The sequence below is a fragment of the Zonotrichia albicollis genome, chromosome 2, assembly GCF_047830755.1.
Source record: "Zonotrichia albicollis isolate bZonAlb1 chromosome 2, bZonAlb1.hap1, whole genome shotgun sequence".
Lineage (NCBI taxonomy): Eukaryota > Metazoa > Chordata > Aves > Passeriformes > Passerellidae > Zonotrichia > Zonotrichia albicollis.
The window spans coordinates 80,353,459-80,369,499 of NC_133820.1; positions in this window are offsets into that span (position 1 = coordinate 80,353,459).

The window sequence follows — 16,041 nt, forward strand, 5'->3', positions numbered from 1 at the left end:
AGGATGCTCATTATGATCTGATTGTGCTTTGTGTCATATCCCTCTGGATTTGAGACTGTTACAGACAAAGATCCTGAAGGCCTCAGTACTGCAAGTGGCAGTGCTGAGGGCTCTGGCTCTTTCTTTTCACCACTTACTGTGAGAAGTGAGAAGAGATAATGGATCAAGACCAGCCCTGCTGAGAAGGGCTTGGGGATGGATGCTGGTGGGTGAGAGGCTGGACATGACCCAGCCATGGGCACTCAGAAATCAAACGTGTTGTGGGCTGCATCCAAAGCAGCGTGGGCAGGGAGGGGATTCTGCCCCTCTGCTCTGCTCTGACCCCACCTGCAGGGCTGCATCAGCTCTGGGATCCCAGCACAGGGAGGACATGGACCTGTGGGAGTGAGTCCAGAGGAAGGATACCAAAATGACCAGAGGGATGAAGCACCACTTCTATGAGAAAAGGCTGAGAGAGTTGGGGTTGCTCAGCCAGGAAAAGAGAAGGTACCAGGAAGAACTTAACATCAGCCTTGTCCATGAAGGGACCTACAAGAAAGCAGGAGAGGGACTTTGCACAGTAGCCCGAATTGTCAAGACAAAGGTGAATGGCTCACATTGACAGAAGTTAGGGTTAGGTTAGAGATGAGGGAGAAATTCTTTGCTCTGAAGGGTGGGAAGGACTGGAACAGGCTGCCCAGACAAGTTGTGACTGTCCCATCCCTGGAAGCGTTCAAGGCTGGGCCAGATGGGGCTTTGTGCAACCTGGTCTAATGAAATGCATTCAGGGGCCCAGGGAAAGGGGCTTGGAACTAGATGATCCTTACATCCCTTCCAGCCCAAACCATTCTGTGATTCTATGTTATAACTGACTATAACTGATGAGGTTACCTTTGACCATTGGAGGCAGTGCAAAGAAGTGATGAAATATTTTTTTCCTCAAAGGGCAGGACAAACTCTGCTCTCAGCTGATAGGAGCCAAGGGAAAGGGATGATGGGAAGAGAGATTATTGATGGTTTCCAAAGAAGGGGGGAAGTATATGATAGATTTTTGTTTTCTGAGGGTCTTTAACTAAAAATGATACTGAATGGCATGAAGAAAAGATTAGAAGTGGAAGGAGATGCTGGAGATGATGTATCTCTTCAATATTTCTACTTTACTTCCTTATTTCAGAACTGCTCTTTCCTGAAAATCATCCCTTCAGAAATACCCCACCTCCCCAACCACTCATCCTGACGGAATTCTTCCAAGCCAGCATTCACACTAGATTTCCCTTTTATTTCTTATTCTGTCTGCTGCTTCTAATATCTTCTCATTTTCTCTTTCCAGAAATCCCAGTGTTTCATTTCTTTGTTCTTAGTCTGCTCGCTTCCCTTCATTGAGACATTCACAGTCACTTTTCCAATGTACTTTGAATTTCTTTTCAGCTCTGTTTCCCATATTTTTTGTATTTGTTGTTGTCTAGGATGAGTTCTGCCCCCATCCTACTCCCCCTCACCTCAGCCTTTACCACCCAAAAGTTTTCCCTCTTAACTGGTTTTCTTTTCTTTGCAAGCTTTTCTACTGTCTTCAATTTATCACCTGGAAGCTCCTTCATTACCTCTCTCATGCTTCATTCAAAGAATTTTTCTTTAGACCAATAACTTCTACCCTTTTTTTTCCTTTTTTATTTTGTTTACTTCTGATATTTTCAGAAGAGGAAGATGAAGTTTCTTTAACTTTTGATAGCCAGAAATATAAATGGCAAACTCCTTTCTGGTTATTTTGAATGCTGTTGCCCCAGTAATGCAATACCTAACACACATCAGGCAACACATAATAATGGACAGCCACGTACACATTATCATTAGTAACAAAAGGCAGATGGTACTCTGTAAATACCACCTTGGCTACACACCATCATCATCTTTCAAACAATCTGTAGCAGAACAGTTTGTCTGTAGAATTTAACTTCCTTAATTTTCTTCAGAATGGTGAGCAAAAGCTTTTAAGCAGCAGGTGGTCACAGTTTACATGACAGAATGCAGAAGAATATTCATGTAGTCATGATTTTATTCCTGAATAGCATTTTTCCTCTGGTCAGAAACACAAAAACAGTGAAATCCATTATCTACTGCAACTAGGACAAGAGCTTTGCTGCTAATTCTGAGGTCCAAGATCCTGCCCAAAACGGAGTATTTCACAGCCTCTTCTATCTGAGTTTGGGTTTCATTTCCTTTCCTTCTTTTTTTTTTTTTTAATCTTTTTAGGGCATGCCTAATCTCCAAGTAGATTCTTTTTTCTCCTGCTTTGCAACTTACTTTCAAAGCACAACTCTGCAGCATGTGAAAATCAGAGGCAGTATTGCAGAGCAGAGAGAAGTGCCACTAAAGCACACGTATTATATCCATATCAAGGGGATGAACCTGTGCACAACTGTTTGTAAAAATGAGCATAACAGATATGCCAAAAAGTACAAAGGTTTTTGAGATATATTATTTTTTTTCAAGATGCTTTCTATCTGGGTTTCTCTGAGCAGAGATAAGCTTCCACAAGAAAAAAAGCAAGAATGGGAACCTTTGATTAAAGATATTTTGCTCTCTGAAACGTGATATTGCAGAGTGTGGGTGTTTCTGAAATTTTGTTAGTAGGCTAAAGACAGTTTTCGATTTGAAGAGATAAAAAAGAGATTAATGAAATTTAAAAATGAGGGAGACTTGTTTTGTTGGATGGGTCCTGTGGAGATGTATACCTGGGGATCTAACACAAGGTTTCTCAGATGCTAGATTCTGGTTCTAAATGATCTGATTGCACAGCAAGCTCTCCAAAAAATATTCCACACTTCTGCTAGTGATGTGTGAGGACACCTCTGGGTGCAAAGTGCTCCTATGTGCTGATAATCCTAAACAGGTAACCAATAATAACAATCATCTCCCTGGTGTCAGTGTTTGTGAGCCATCTTGAGATGGACCATGGAAGGTAAGAGCCAACTTTATTTGTTTACTTCTTCATGCATCAGTAGTAGGCAAAATAAATTCATTTGACCATTTCCTCTTTTTTTTGAACCTCTTTATTATTCTACCCCCTCTCTACTATCAAAGCTTCACAGTGAAAAATCCATTGCCCAGATTAATTTCCGGATAACTACAGTGATGAAAGTGGTCTGTGAACTGTATTCCACCCAGAATTCTGCCAGCTTTGCTCTTTTCTCCTCCGAACCAGCAAAATTTCACAGTCGTCCATAGACATGTGGCTGCTTCTACTTCTGCTCTTACTCTGTGCTTGCAGTAATCCCCAATCTTTTGAGGAGAAACAAAGTACAGAAGGCAAAAGAGATAACGATGAGCATCACACTCTGTATTGTTGCTAACAAGTGTCTCATTTGAGCTGCAGGTTTGGTAGCAAGGGGTACAGATGTGCTGATTTCCCTGACCCCTGGGAGGGAAATCACACACATCCACACTTCCACAGGTGATGGAAGAGGCATTTGCAAGGCACTTCTGCTGCTGCTGAGCTGCACAGCTAGGCAAACAATGCCAAAGAAAAGGTACAGGAGCTTTAGTCTCTGCTTCCTCTCTTCTGCTTCCCCCTCACCTGCCTTTGCTGTCATCTCATGTGGGACTGAACCAGCTGGCAGTGGGGGAGAGGGAACACCTCATAATTCAGTCAAGTATTAGCCCAACTTAAAGGGTCAATTGCAAAAAGAAGGTTATGCTGATGTGTGTGACAAAAATCTGGGTATTATTAGCTGTCAATATTGCTTGTTTCTTACAAGCAATCAGCACATTTCCTTTGTAAATGATGGCAATAAAACTTCATTGGAAATAACTTAAAACATTTATTTGCATGATTGCAGAAGCAACAAAAAGTGTGAAATACTCTAAGGAGGGGAAGATAGTAAAACTATAGTAAAACTATAGAAACCACAAGAATCTGCTTATTTTAACTAGGCATGAAGAAATTGCCAACAATGGCCTGTATTTATATTTCTCCAGACTGTCACACCAAAACTTACTTCTCTTGGAGGCTGGAAGCTTAAAAGAAAAAGCCATTTGGAACTGGTTTCAGAGAGTTTGAACTAAGGAGAAACGCATCTGTACTTTCTGCTACCACACTACACAGGTTTACCCACCAATGCCAGATTTCCAAATCTAGAGATTTGGGAACGTTTTATATGTAAAAATAAAAACTCTTGATCACTCTCTGAAGCTATTTATATTTTTTTTCCATTTTAATATCCTATTTATTATTAGTGTTCAAAATTAGGATGAAAAACTCCCCATGATCTCCAGTCAGCAGGTAGCAGACATCTCATGACAGCGATTTTATCAGGAACATAATTAACAAGGCAAACTGTACAACTTCCAGTTTGATTCCTTTGCTGGTGCTTATTCTGATTCATTTACAATTATGCCAGTAATTGGCATAATTGTTTAGAAGTATTTGAAAAATGTCCATCAGTAGATAACCTAATTTTAGATTTATCTCAGGGGCAGATATATTGTGTAGTAACTGCCTTCTCCATATTTGAGGAAGTACAAAGCAGACTCCTAAGGCAATAGATCAGTGGAGGCTGTGGTCTGTTGGGTTATTGTGGATGGAACAGGGGAATTCAAAGGAGATATTACTGTCTATCCTCTCATGGTGCTCTTTTGGATTCTAGGTACTTGGAAAAGTAAAATCCTCAGCAAATCTAATCCAAATCTAACTGTGAGACAATTATGACTTTCATGAAAAACTGGACTGTTTTATGAAGAAAGTAGTCCAATGAGATTTTCCTTTCTATCTCATAAAATTAAAAAACAAAACAAAACAAAACAAAACAAAACAAAAAAAAACCAACAAAAACCAATAGCAACAAAATAACCCCTCCAGTTCTTTAAATTACACCAACATCCTGTTCCACTGCAGGTTTTCATAATATCTTCAAGCTATTTTCCCCTTCTAGATAAATTCTCTGAGTTGCTCTTTCCACCAGAAACCATTTCTAAAAAGGCAGGCTAAACGCCATATCTACAGTCAGGCTATTTGAGAGACCAATTTTCTCAGCTTAGAAGCAAAGCTACAAGTTCTGACCCTAGATTCAAACTGGCTCATCACAGGTTGCTCTAGGACCTCCATGTCATCTCTCTACAGAAAATATCTGTACATAAGATAATCACAAATGGATAGTAATGCACCTTGCACAATTTTCTTGAGTTTATTCTGATATATCAAAAGTGCTGCCAATTTTACAATTGTTAACATGTATTTGAGTGTTTTCTCATTAAACCAGAATATTTTTACCATGCTAACACTTTTCCATTCTTTCATTCTTTTTAATAGTGAAAAAACTTTTTAAAATGAAGAAAAACATTTTCAACTTTGCCACTTTCAAGAAATAATAATTTTGCTTTCATGAGGCAGAAAAAACCCATTTGTTTCTCATTATACAATGATCTAAAAATGCAAGTATTGCTATTTTACTTGTCTGTAATTGAAATTCAATTGAAAACTTTAAAACTTGCTCTAACTACATTTACATTCATCATGAAGATTAAACCAAGTGTTTCCATTGCACAGATGAAGTTATTTCTGGCTGTTATTTTTGTTCTCAACTTCATTTCTTCACAGTCAAACAGGAATAAAATAACAATTGAGTTTATCCAAGAACGTCTAAATTATTAACTCTGAATACTGGCATACTTCGTAATCTTAAGCCCTGTTTCATAATTTCACACACAATGTAAATTACATGTAGCATCAAAAGATAGTGATCCCTAAGGACTCTAGTAACATGTAAGACAAAAGCATCTTATAGACAAGAGTTCACAAAGTGTCATGGCAAAATTTCTACTTGATTTTAACCAAAACACAATAAAGTCCCAACTGTGAATTTACATCTGGTTAATGTATTCTTTTTATACACACTGAAGTTCATCGCTTAGGTTTGTTGATACATCACACTTCCTCAGAAATAAACCGTCAGAAAAAACTGACCTTTATCTTCAGGCGGATTGATTTTTGTAAAAGTTCACAGCCCCCAGCTCTATCTGTCATTATTATCTGTTAATAGGTATAGGGAATGGAACTACAGAGATTGTTGAGACTGCAAAAACAGTTAAGGGAATTAAAAAACCCAGTCTTTTCAAGACACTAGTTATCCAGAACCAGAGAACAGGTAGGGTTAATACTGAAAATAAAGCCACCACTGGCAAAGGTCTTATCTACTTTGTAATTTATAATACTCCTGGACTTTCAATTTCTAATCTCTAGCTTGAGAGAGATAGGGACTTTCTGCAATTTTTGTGTGCCTTTCTTTGAAAGGCTTATTTCAGCTGCTGCTGAAAAACCACTGAAGCATAAATCTTATCCTTTTAGTCAGAACCAAGTAGCATTGTCCCCATTGATTTATCTTCTGTTTGTTTCCTCCAGCAGTCTCCTCTGATTTACTTCCCTGCCTTTAGGATAATATCGCAAAAGTAAATTGACATGCACATTAACAGAAATATATTTAACTGTCTTGCTCCCTGCTCCATTTAAGTGTCCGCAGAAATCCTAAATGAGGGGCTCAGCAGCAGGAGTCATCTTGCTCCAATTTCATCATTACTTTGTCTGCCTGCCTTGTCATAGTGTGGGTAATTTTTGCTCATAAATTAGGCAGATTTCAATTCTCTGTGAGTAGTCAATGGTGGACATAGTTTTCCAGCTTAGAGTCCTGTCTAGTAATACAGTTGATAAGAAATATATTTGCACACCACCAAATTTTAGAAAGAAGTGTGTAATGCAATGCTACCAGTAAGAATTTGTATTTACACTTTATAAAACCAGCTATAAGGAGCACTCAGGAGCATCATGAAAATTGCAAATAAAGAAAACATGCGCTTCACTTATAAAAAGATTAAACAAAGCAGTTAAGGGTTATATCTGTCTCTCTTCCCCAAAGAGGCTGTTAATCTAAATGGAATAATCTTTTCTATTATTACTTTATTATTGTTTTATTGTAGTGAGCTATATTTCAGTCTCTTATGGAATGGCAGTTATTATACCACAGATATTTCATATTCTAATGAATTTCATTCTGTCTCGGGAATTTTGTTCTGAAAATTGCATTCTCCTTTTTGCTCTTCCTTTTTCTTTTTTTTTTTTAATTTTATTCTGAAATTATAATGCGAAAGAGTCTCATTTAGGAGTTTACCCATGAGACATACAAATGTACCTGTCTATTCTAGTGAATACCTAATTCTTCAGAAGAGATTTTTGTTCCAAAAAATGGTTTATATTGAAGAAAATATGTGATTTATACTCAATAGTCTTATGTCTTTCATTGTGTCTCTTTTGTTTTTCGTAAAACTGCAGTACAATCCTGAAGGTAAATTTGAGAAGTCTGTAAAAGTAAACTTGGCCGTCATTTCTAAATTCTGTCTTCTGTAAAGAAACTTGTGGAAGAAAACTAGAGTGGAACCAGAGCTGGTGGAGCTGATAGATGCAGTACAGTGCCCTGGCAAAGTAGTGTAAAAGCTTAGATGCTTCACAGGTTTGGCAAGAAGAATTAGCTTTATAGATAATTAATGGAAATATATTTAACATATCTGCTAAAGTCACTGTTTAGTTTTCTCTTCCATTCTCTATAGTTAGCACTTTGCAGTACTTGCAACAGGTAACCATGGAAGCAAGACAAAAGCCAGAAGAGACTAATGTTAGGGCTCCCCAGCCCAGGCAATATTCTTCAGTCATCCTGATTTCCTTAAAATAACTTTATACAGTGCTTTGGAACTTATTTCTTTGCAGATATAGTTAGCAGAGAATTACAAGTCCAAAAAACCAGAAAATAGATAACAACAGTTATGGCTTTGCCCAGGACTCCATAGGCTGAATTGTTCTTGCTCCTATCATGATATAGATAGAAGTGTTGAGGCTAAATCAGACAAAATAAAAAAATCCAAGTAATTGGTTATGTGCTCTCTTTCTTCAGAACTGAAAACAAAAGACTTTACTTGCTTTCATTTAAATCAAATTCTTTAAAGTTCAAGTTTTGGAATTTTTTGAATATGTGTATTTCTTGCTCTCTACTAAAGGAAAAAGGAGATCACAATAGAAGTGAAATTATAACAGGGAAGGTCAAAAAGGAGCACTGATAAGGTTTATCTCCAGTGAGAACAGTTTTTAATGGAATACTGCAGTTTGACAAACCCTAATCTCTTCATGCAAATGTGTCATTTTAAACAAACCCTCATTGCAAACTTTGTGTAGCTAAAGGGCAAAAGTTGAGGAGAAAAATAAAAAAACAGTTTCACAAACATACCATCAGGAAAATGCTAAGGAAATGTCCTGAAGGTGTTAAAGAATTATATGCAAATCCCCCACTGTTTTGGGTCGATGAGGAGTAGCTAATCCTCAGTCTCTCCTTTTGAAGCTGTTTTTCATTATTTATTGTTCCCAATAAAGAAACTAAAGCTGTAACCTGTGCACTAGGGCACTCAATGGGGAAGAGAAGTGTCAGCCCTGAGTCAGTCAGAAGTGGGAGCTGACACATGATCTCCTGTGGAGCAGGTGAATATTTTATCCACAATGTCATGGTGGGTTATCTTTTGGTGGTTTTGTTTTGTCTTAATTTCCCTGATGAAGAATATGGAAATATCCTGGCTTTATTCCAGTGAAGAATAAAAAGAAAAAATATTTTCTTTTTTTCTGAGCTATAGCTCTTGCTCTCTAGATTTCTAAAATCAAAAGGAGATAAGATGTGAAAATGCAGCAGAGACCAGACAAAGGTCTTGTACTACAGATGGGTCAAAGCGAAGATAAGGAAGCCGAAGAATAGATTGTGTCTTTGGCAGGAAAACTATTAATTGCTGTTTCAAGTCATCTTCTGTTAGTATTTGGACACTTTCAAACTGCCAGGTTCTTGTTTATTTATGCTGGAAACTACTAAATATTTTCTAATATCCAAATACCTCCACTTGGGGGAAGGGCTGATACACCAGAGAGTTTTGCTATAATTCAGAGAGATGTTGACAGGCTTCAGAAACTGCCTGATTGGAACCTCACGAAATTCAAGCAGCAGAGCTGGAAACATCTAGGCAGGAACCATCCCAGACATCCCAGTATATGCTGGAGGGTCAGCTGGACTAAAAGCAGCTTTGGCAAAGAGGGCCTTGGGGTCCTGATGGACAACAAGCTAAACATGAGCTTTCAATGCACTCTTGTAGCAAAACAAGGCCTCCAGCACCCTGTGTTGGAGTGCACTAGGAAGTGTTGCCAGCAGGTAGAGGGAGGTAAACCTTCCCTTCCGCTCAGCCCTGGGGAGACTCCTTTGGCAGTGCTGAGCTCCCCAGGGCAAGAGAGACATGGACATACCAGAGACACTTCAGTGAGAGTCCATAAAGATGGAAGGACTGGAATCTCCTTTTTGTGAGAAAAGGCTGAGAGAGCTGGGACTGTTTAGCCTGAAGAAGGATAGGCTTGGGGTGATCTTTTCCCTGTTTACAAGTGCCTGAAGGGAGACAATGAATGAAATTTTCTCAGTAATGCTCAGTGACAGTAAAACAGTGAACACAAACATCTGAGCCCACTAGAGAACACTTTTTTACCGTGGGAGAGATCAGCCAATGGCACAGGTTGCCCAGAGAGACTTTGGAGTCTCCGTCCTTGGAGATATGTGTCCCGACATATCTCCCCTGAGCAAAGGAATTAGACCAGGTGAGCTCCAGATGTCGCTTGCAATTCAACAATTCTGTCATTCTTGAGTTGCCATTTTTGAGAGTTTTCTTTACTAAATTCTGTTTGAGAATTCTGAGATAGACCCAAAATTATTTGTGCTTGTATTAAGGCTACACTTCTCAAGCAGGACCCATAACCAATACAGTGCATACCCAAACTGTGCACCAGGCCAATGTGACCACATTTAAATTATTAACTGCCATGGCTTCACTGTGACCTACTGTAAGGTAGTTATTGAGTAACAAAGAGTTGACCTGAGAACTAAATCCAGTCCACATTTCAGGAATTCAAGGGCTAACTGTTGAAGAAATCTTTTTGTGTAGTCAGTGTTATTTAAATATTTCAAAATTTACTAAGGAGAATTTTGTTCTTTTTAAGTTTGAAAGCTCCTAACAATCTCCTTCTGCTTAATGGCCCTAAAAATTTTCTTGGAAGATTCTAGAGGAATGTGTGGTTGTGCAGATACCCAATAACCTTCTTTTAATATTTCTGAAAAACTTCCGAGGCATCAAACCAGTTTTGTTTCAAAATAAACATCTTTTATTCTTGGTTTCTCAGTGACAATTTTTTTTCAAAAAGACACCAGACAATGTGTGCTTCTTGAAGGTTTATGAAACATTTTCACTCATTGAATTGGGTCCCACCATTCACCAGGAAAATATTTAATCAATCTCGAATGCTCTCAGCCCAGAAACTGTGATTTGGGAAATGGGCAGATGCTGCAGATACAGCCCCTGTTTGTAGTACAGCCATACTGGGCCACAGAATTTTTACTCATGGTAGGACTAAGTTTTCATTTCTCTTAAATGCATATTGATTATGTAATTATTAAATACACAATTATAAGTTCCTTCTTCCTTAGGATGCCGTAGATTTGAAAGACAACGTTGGTTGAAGGCTCCTATTTAGTGGATGGCCATGCCTAGTGTGTAGCATGCCAAATGTGGGCATCTCTGTGATTCTTACTCTAACTCCACCATGTCCAATAAGCAAAATAAATGACTTAACTTTTATGGTAATTCTGAGCAACAGAGAAATAGAATTACCACACATTTTCAGTTAGAGAGCTAATTTAGGGAGAGAGAGCAAAAATCTCTTAAACTAGAGGGCAAAACTAGCTCAATGATTTAATTGCTTGCTTAGGATGACAAAGGAATACCACAACAAAAGGAAGCAGATTCCAATTTCCGGTAATAACTTAGAAGAATGTATCCCATAAAAATTATTTTCTTTGCTTTGTTCAAACTTTCAAAAACATTCAATTAGACAAAAGCCTTGTGGAAATAATGTGATGGGTGTCAGCAACCAGAAGAAATTCTTGATGTTAAAATATTTTGGAAAACTTCAACTATTCCCATTTCTACCAGTAGCATGTATGCTGAGTTCTGGTGACATATAGAAAGGTTCAGTCCTAATACATGCTCTAATTTAAGGACTCTGTACTCACTGAGATTGCTGAAAATGAGGCATGACATACAAATCAAAGAAATAAATTTTTTTCAAAAAGTGATACTGTCTGCCTGCTCCACATCTGGCTTTAAAGATAGATCTAATATGAAGGCTAACATAATCTCTCTAGATGTGCCATATAAAAAAAGCCCTCAGAGCAGAAGATAGTATTCCAAAAGTCATGTTAGGCCTCTCAAAGTCTAAAGAATTAATTCATCTGATTCACTTCCTGGTGGTCTTGCCATCCTCCATAGGCAAGCCAGCATCTTGTGGTCCAAGATATGAAAGCTGGGCAACCACTTGTAGGAAACCATTAAATATTAATGTTTGAAACATACTCCTTTTGTTCTTTATTCTTTTATTAGTTGCGTTTTTTTAACAATCTGCTAATCATTTTCACCAATTGCTCCTCATAGGACCTTTGTATTTTCATAGACCTAAAGAAATTGAAAATATTTGAAATCTAATGTACCTTCTTAATCTTCAGTGCCAGGAGCATCTGTCCTGTCATCTGATGCTGGATCACTTATTGAGGTGACTGGCAGAGGTTGTCCTGTGACTGTGTTCATCCAATGACCATAATTATCCAGGGCTGGAGGCCACCAAGACTTTCCTTCAGTGGCACTGTGTTTAGCACAATATTCAGTGCTTCCTGTATTTTAAAATTCAGTATTTCAATGTTCAATACAAACATCTGATATTCACAGCCAGTCTAATAGATGCAACTTAAATATATGTATATATTACAGTCTGCAATAGATCTGAAAATGTGCATTTTGAACATATTAAGCTTCACAGGTAGGATAAGTAGAATAAATAAGGGCACTTTTTTTTCTTAGAGGATTGTACCAAAATACTTAGACCTAGGAATAATTGCTCCAGGCGAGGGTAGGAGCTGGCACACAGAAAGGAAGAAGTCACCTGTGAGAAAACCTGGACAGCACATTTATCCCTGTGCTCCATGGGTACAAATTGTCATCATGGTTTGCCTGATGCATTAGTGAGCACGTTCTGGGGTTTTGGGAATGCCCAGGGGTGTTTGCAGTCGTGTTTCTGTGGCAGGTGGCACTAGATGGCACTGCCTCCAGGGCCTTCACAGCTTGTGGTGGGCGAGCAGCAGGCAGCTCTGCCTGTTTGGTGCTGATGGTGGGTGGGTGGCAAAGCAGGGGCTTAAAAGGCAAGGGAACTGGTTTTCTCACGCTTGCTAATACAGCAGGATTATTTATAGAGGCAGAGCCACTGCCTGGAGCCAGGAGCTGCTGTCAGCTGAGCTCATGGAGCACCAGCTTGGCTGTGACTTGGTCATGCCCACCTCTGCTCCGAGGGCGGCAAATAATCTGGATAAATGTGTGACACTTCCACACATGTGATTTGAGGAGTTATGCAGGGAGAATCCTTTTTGTTTCTCCTCTAAAGAGAAGCTGATTCACATGCCTTAGACATTGATGATGATGCTTAGCAGAGGGACAGCAGTATCTTAGTGCATGTGTGTCATGTAGAGGAGATAATTATGTGATTAACTGCACAGCCATATGAGAAACCAATCTGTGCACTAAAATCTATGCTGCAATCCATCACAAACAAAACTTATTTTGACCATTCAAAGAGAAAGCCAAAAATATTCCTCTTGGTATGCTACGATAAGGTTTTTTTCCTTCAAATACTAATTTTGTGCCAGTCTCCCTTCCATAACAATTTTATTTTCTTTTATTAAATTATCTTTCATGGGGTAAGTAAGCATTCAATACCATTTTGATATTTTGTGACTTCTTATGTTAGCAAAAAGACCTTTTTAACCCTGAATCTGGTGTTTTAGGGTAAGATACACAGTTCTCACTTTTAGCCCCAAGACAAGCTCTTTGAAGTGACGCATTGCATTCTATAAAGCATTTTCATGTCATTTGCTGAGATTCTTGTATTTTGTTCTGGACTAAGAACATACCTGTGATATGTCTTATTGTCACATGATGTAAAGATTGATGTAAATCTCTTGTAATTTTTTTTAAGTTCTTTAATTTGTTCTTAATAACTCATAATAAATTTACTGATACAGAATAGTGCAAGAGCTTTTTTTATTAGTGACTTTTTATGTCTGCATTATCACTATTATAAAGTAAAATAGCAATTGATCTTCATTATTTAAAAAGTTGAAAATGTTTCTGTTTTTACCACACAGCACAGATGTAGTAAAATACATTGGGTTTATACATTCTCTTTGGAGGTTTGTTATGCAGACTTTTTTACAGCTTTACAGTTTCTGGCTTCAGGATACTTATTATTAAAACAGATTCCTTGGAAGTCTGTGCTTCAGTATTATCACTCTGAATTCTTGCTTGTCAATCTGGGGCTACAGCACTGAGAGAGACAAGAAGCTAAATTTTTCCTTTAGAAAAGGACTATTCAAACTGAGCGTATAATCCATTTTTTGGTAAATCTAAAACCACACAGCATCTGGGAAATGGAAAAAGGCATAATGTCTGTGGCCTGGGATAGAGAAAATGATGAACAGTGTAATTTCTGCAGTGTTTTGCCTTGTATTGTGTACATGCTGTGCTGAGAGACTTGCCTCTCATGCAGATCAAAGAAAGATGCAAAGGTCAAATCCAGCTGAAATCCCTGCTAGTGCACCTGAGGTGTTTGCTGAAAGCAGCAGGCGAGGACCAGGCTAATCAGTCAACAAACTGGCACCCTGTGGGAGCCTGCTGTTTCTCCCTGTATTGGGGAGAATTCCAGTATTGTTGATCCAGAGCTGCATGAGGATTTGTGCACAGCTTTAAAGAATTTATGTTACCTCACAATTACAATATTCCACCAAGAAAAAGGGAATAATTTTTCTCCAATCCCTAATCATATAGAACTGCTGAGGTTTCAGTGCTTCTACAATTTCCTGAAGACTCAGTCAAATTCTCTTTTCTTGACCCTCTAAGTAGTATTCTGTTGCTTCAATAAATGATAAGCAAAATTCAGTTTCTATATGTTATAGATCTTTTCAAGTGCCTGCAGCTACCAAAGCTAATCACAGTGGGTTATTTCTGGTTTTCACTCCTAGTACAATATACCAGTCATATATCTTCCATTTTTTTCCATTTCACTCACTTGTGCATTTGCATACACATAAAAAATCCAATCCAATCAATCTTTCTCTTGAACATTAACACCAAAATTATTCTTATGTAAAGGAACATAGATCAAAGTGCCTTCAGCTCCTGGTAACTGAAGGCTTTCTCCATGAGCAGAGACACAGAGCTAACGTGATCATGAGTCTACAAGGGAAGTACTCAGGGCACCATGCCTGGAAGAGAAGACATTTTGGCTCTCATCTTAACTTCACTTAACAATTAACACAAAATGCATTGTGGGCTTAGATCATAAGGCCAGGGTGCTGTGACCCACCTTGGTATTGGTCAAACTGCAGGAATTTCATACACATGCAAGGTAATTGCAAACTGTGCTACCTACTTTCCCTACTACCCTTCTTGGAAGAAATTGTATCACATAAAAGATGGTTAGAGAGTTTTTCTGGCAGCTGGCAATTGTCAGCTCATGTTTTTTTACAGAAAGGACTAGCAAACTCTGTGGAAGCTTAAAAGGAAAAAAGTTAAAGTCATGCTCACATTGTATTTGTTACCTTACCTCTGTGTCTGTCATTGATGAAACCATGCTGGGGATAATGAATTTGGTTCTGGAAAATATAGTGGAAGGAGGGCATTGAATTTGTCTGTCTTTAAAAAAGAGCTAGGAAAAAATCAACAAGTTTCTTTTTAGCGAAAAACTTTGGGTACTCAAACTTTTTTAAGATCAAGTTATAACTTCTATGTAAGAATCAACCTGATGAATAATATTTTCATAGATGGATTTTTGATCAATCCAGTCCTAGGGGCTGGGGCTAAAGTATAATAAAATCCAAAATTTGGAAGTTGAAGCCAAACAAATTACAATTAAAAATCACGGGAACATGATTCATTGAGCGGCTATGCGATTATCCAAACTGTTTGCCAAGGGCCACAGTGGATTCCTTATCGCTTTAAATAAAGATTGAATACAGCACCACTTTTTCTGCCACACTTGCATAAACTGCAGACAAGACCTGCTCTGCCAGTCTGGAGCAAGGTGGGTGCTGCTGACCAGGAGGGTGGGAAATGGAACCACAGCTCATCTCCCGGTCCTCCCTCTTCTGGTCTGGGTGATGAGAGAGAGGAGTCAATGGCAGTGAAGAACTGAAGTGATGGCTCAGAGACCCAAATAATGTTACACATTCTGTGACTATATCAACCAATAATTGATTTAATATTGTTTGATTTTGTTTGATGTTTTGGTGCTTGCTTGTTTTTTCATAGAAACACAACTAACAAAGTACATCTTGGTGACTTAAATTTGACTGATTTTTGATGAAAAAGGGGACCAGATTAGCCAGGGGCTATAGTATCATTATGTTTATTCCTTTTGGCATTCCCCTACAATGCTAACTATGTCCATACTGCTGAATGCTTCTGCTCCAGGGCCCAGTGGTAATTGCATTCCCAAATTATTACCTTCCAAGGCAAACTGGGTACAAATGCATTGCATAGCACTAAACCTGTCATCTTGATTATTTTTTTGTGGTTTTTCAGTTCAAAGCAGCAGTTGTCATGCCAGAGATCTGTCACAACCCACCAGAGAGTCTTAGAGCATGCTGCTGAGAAAATTCCAGGTTGGTGGAATATGCCACCTGGAGGCGGCAGAGCCAAGTAGGATAGTGATGGGAAGGCTATGTTGGCTTGAGGGAGCCAAAAGTGACATGATTTGATCTGTGCCTTTTGGGAGAAGACTTTAACAAGGTGTCCCAAGAACTGTACTTGAATTTTGAGAAATTATGTTTACATAGTATGAGTAGTAGGGTACAAAAAAGAAGTAGGAGCTGAGGCCTTTCCCTGAGGAAATATTCAGAAAATACT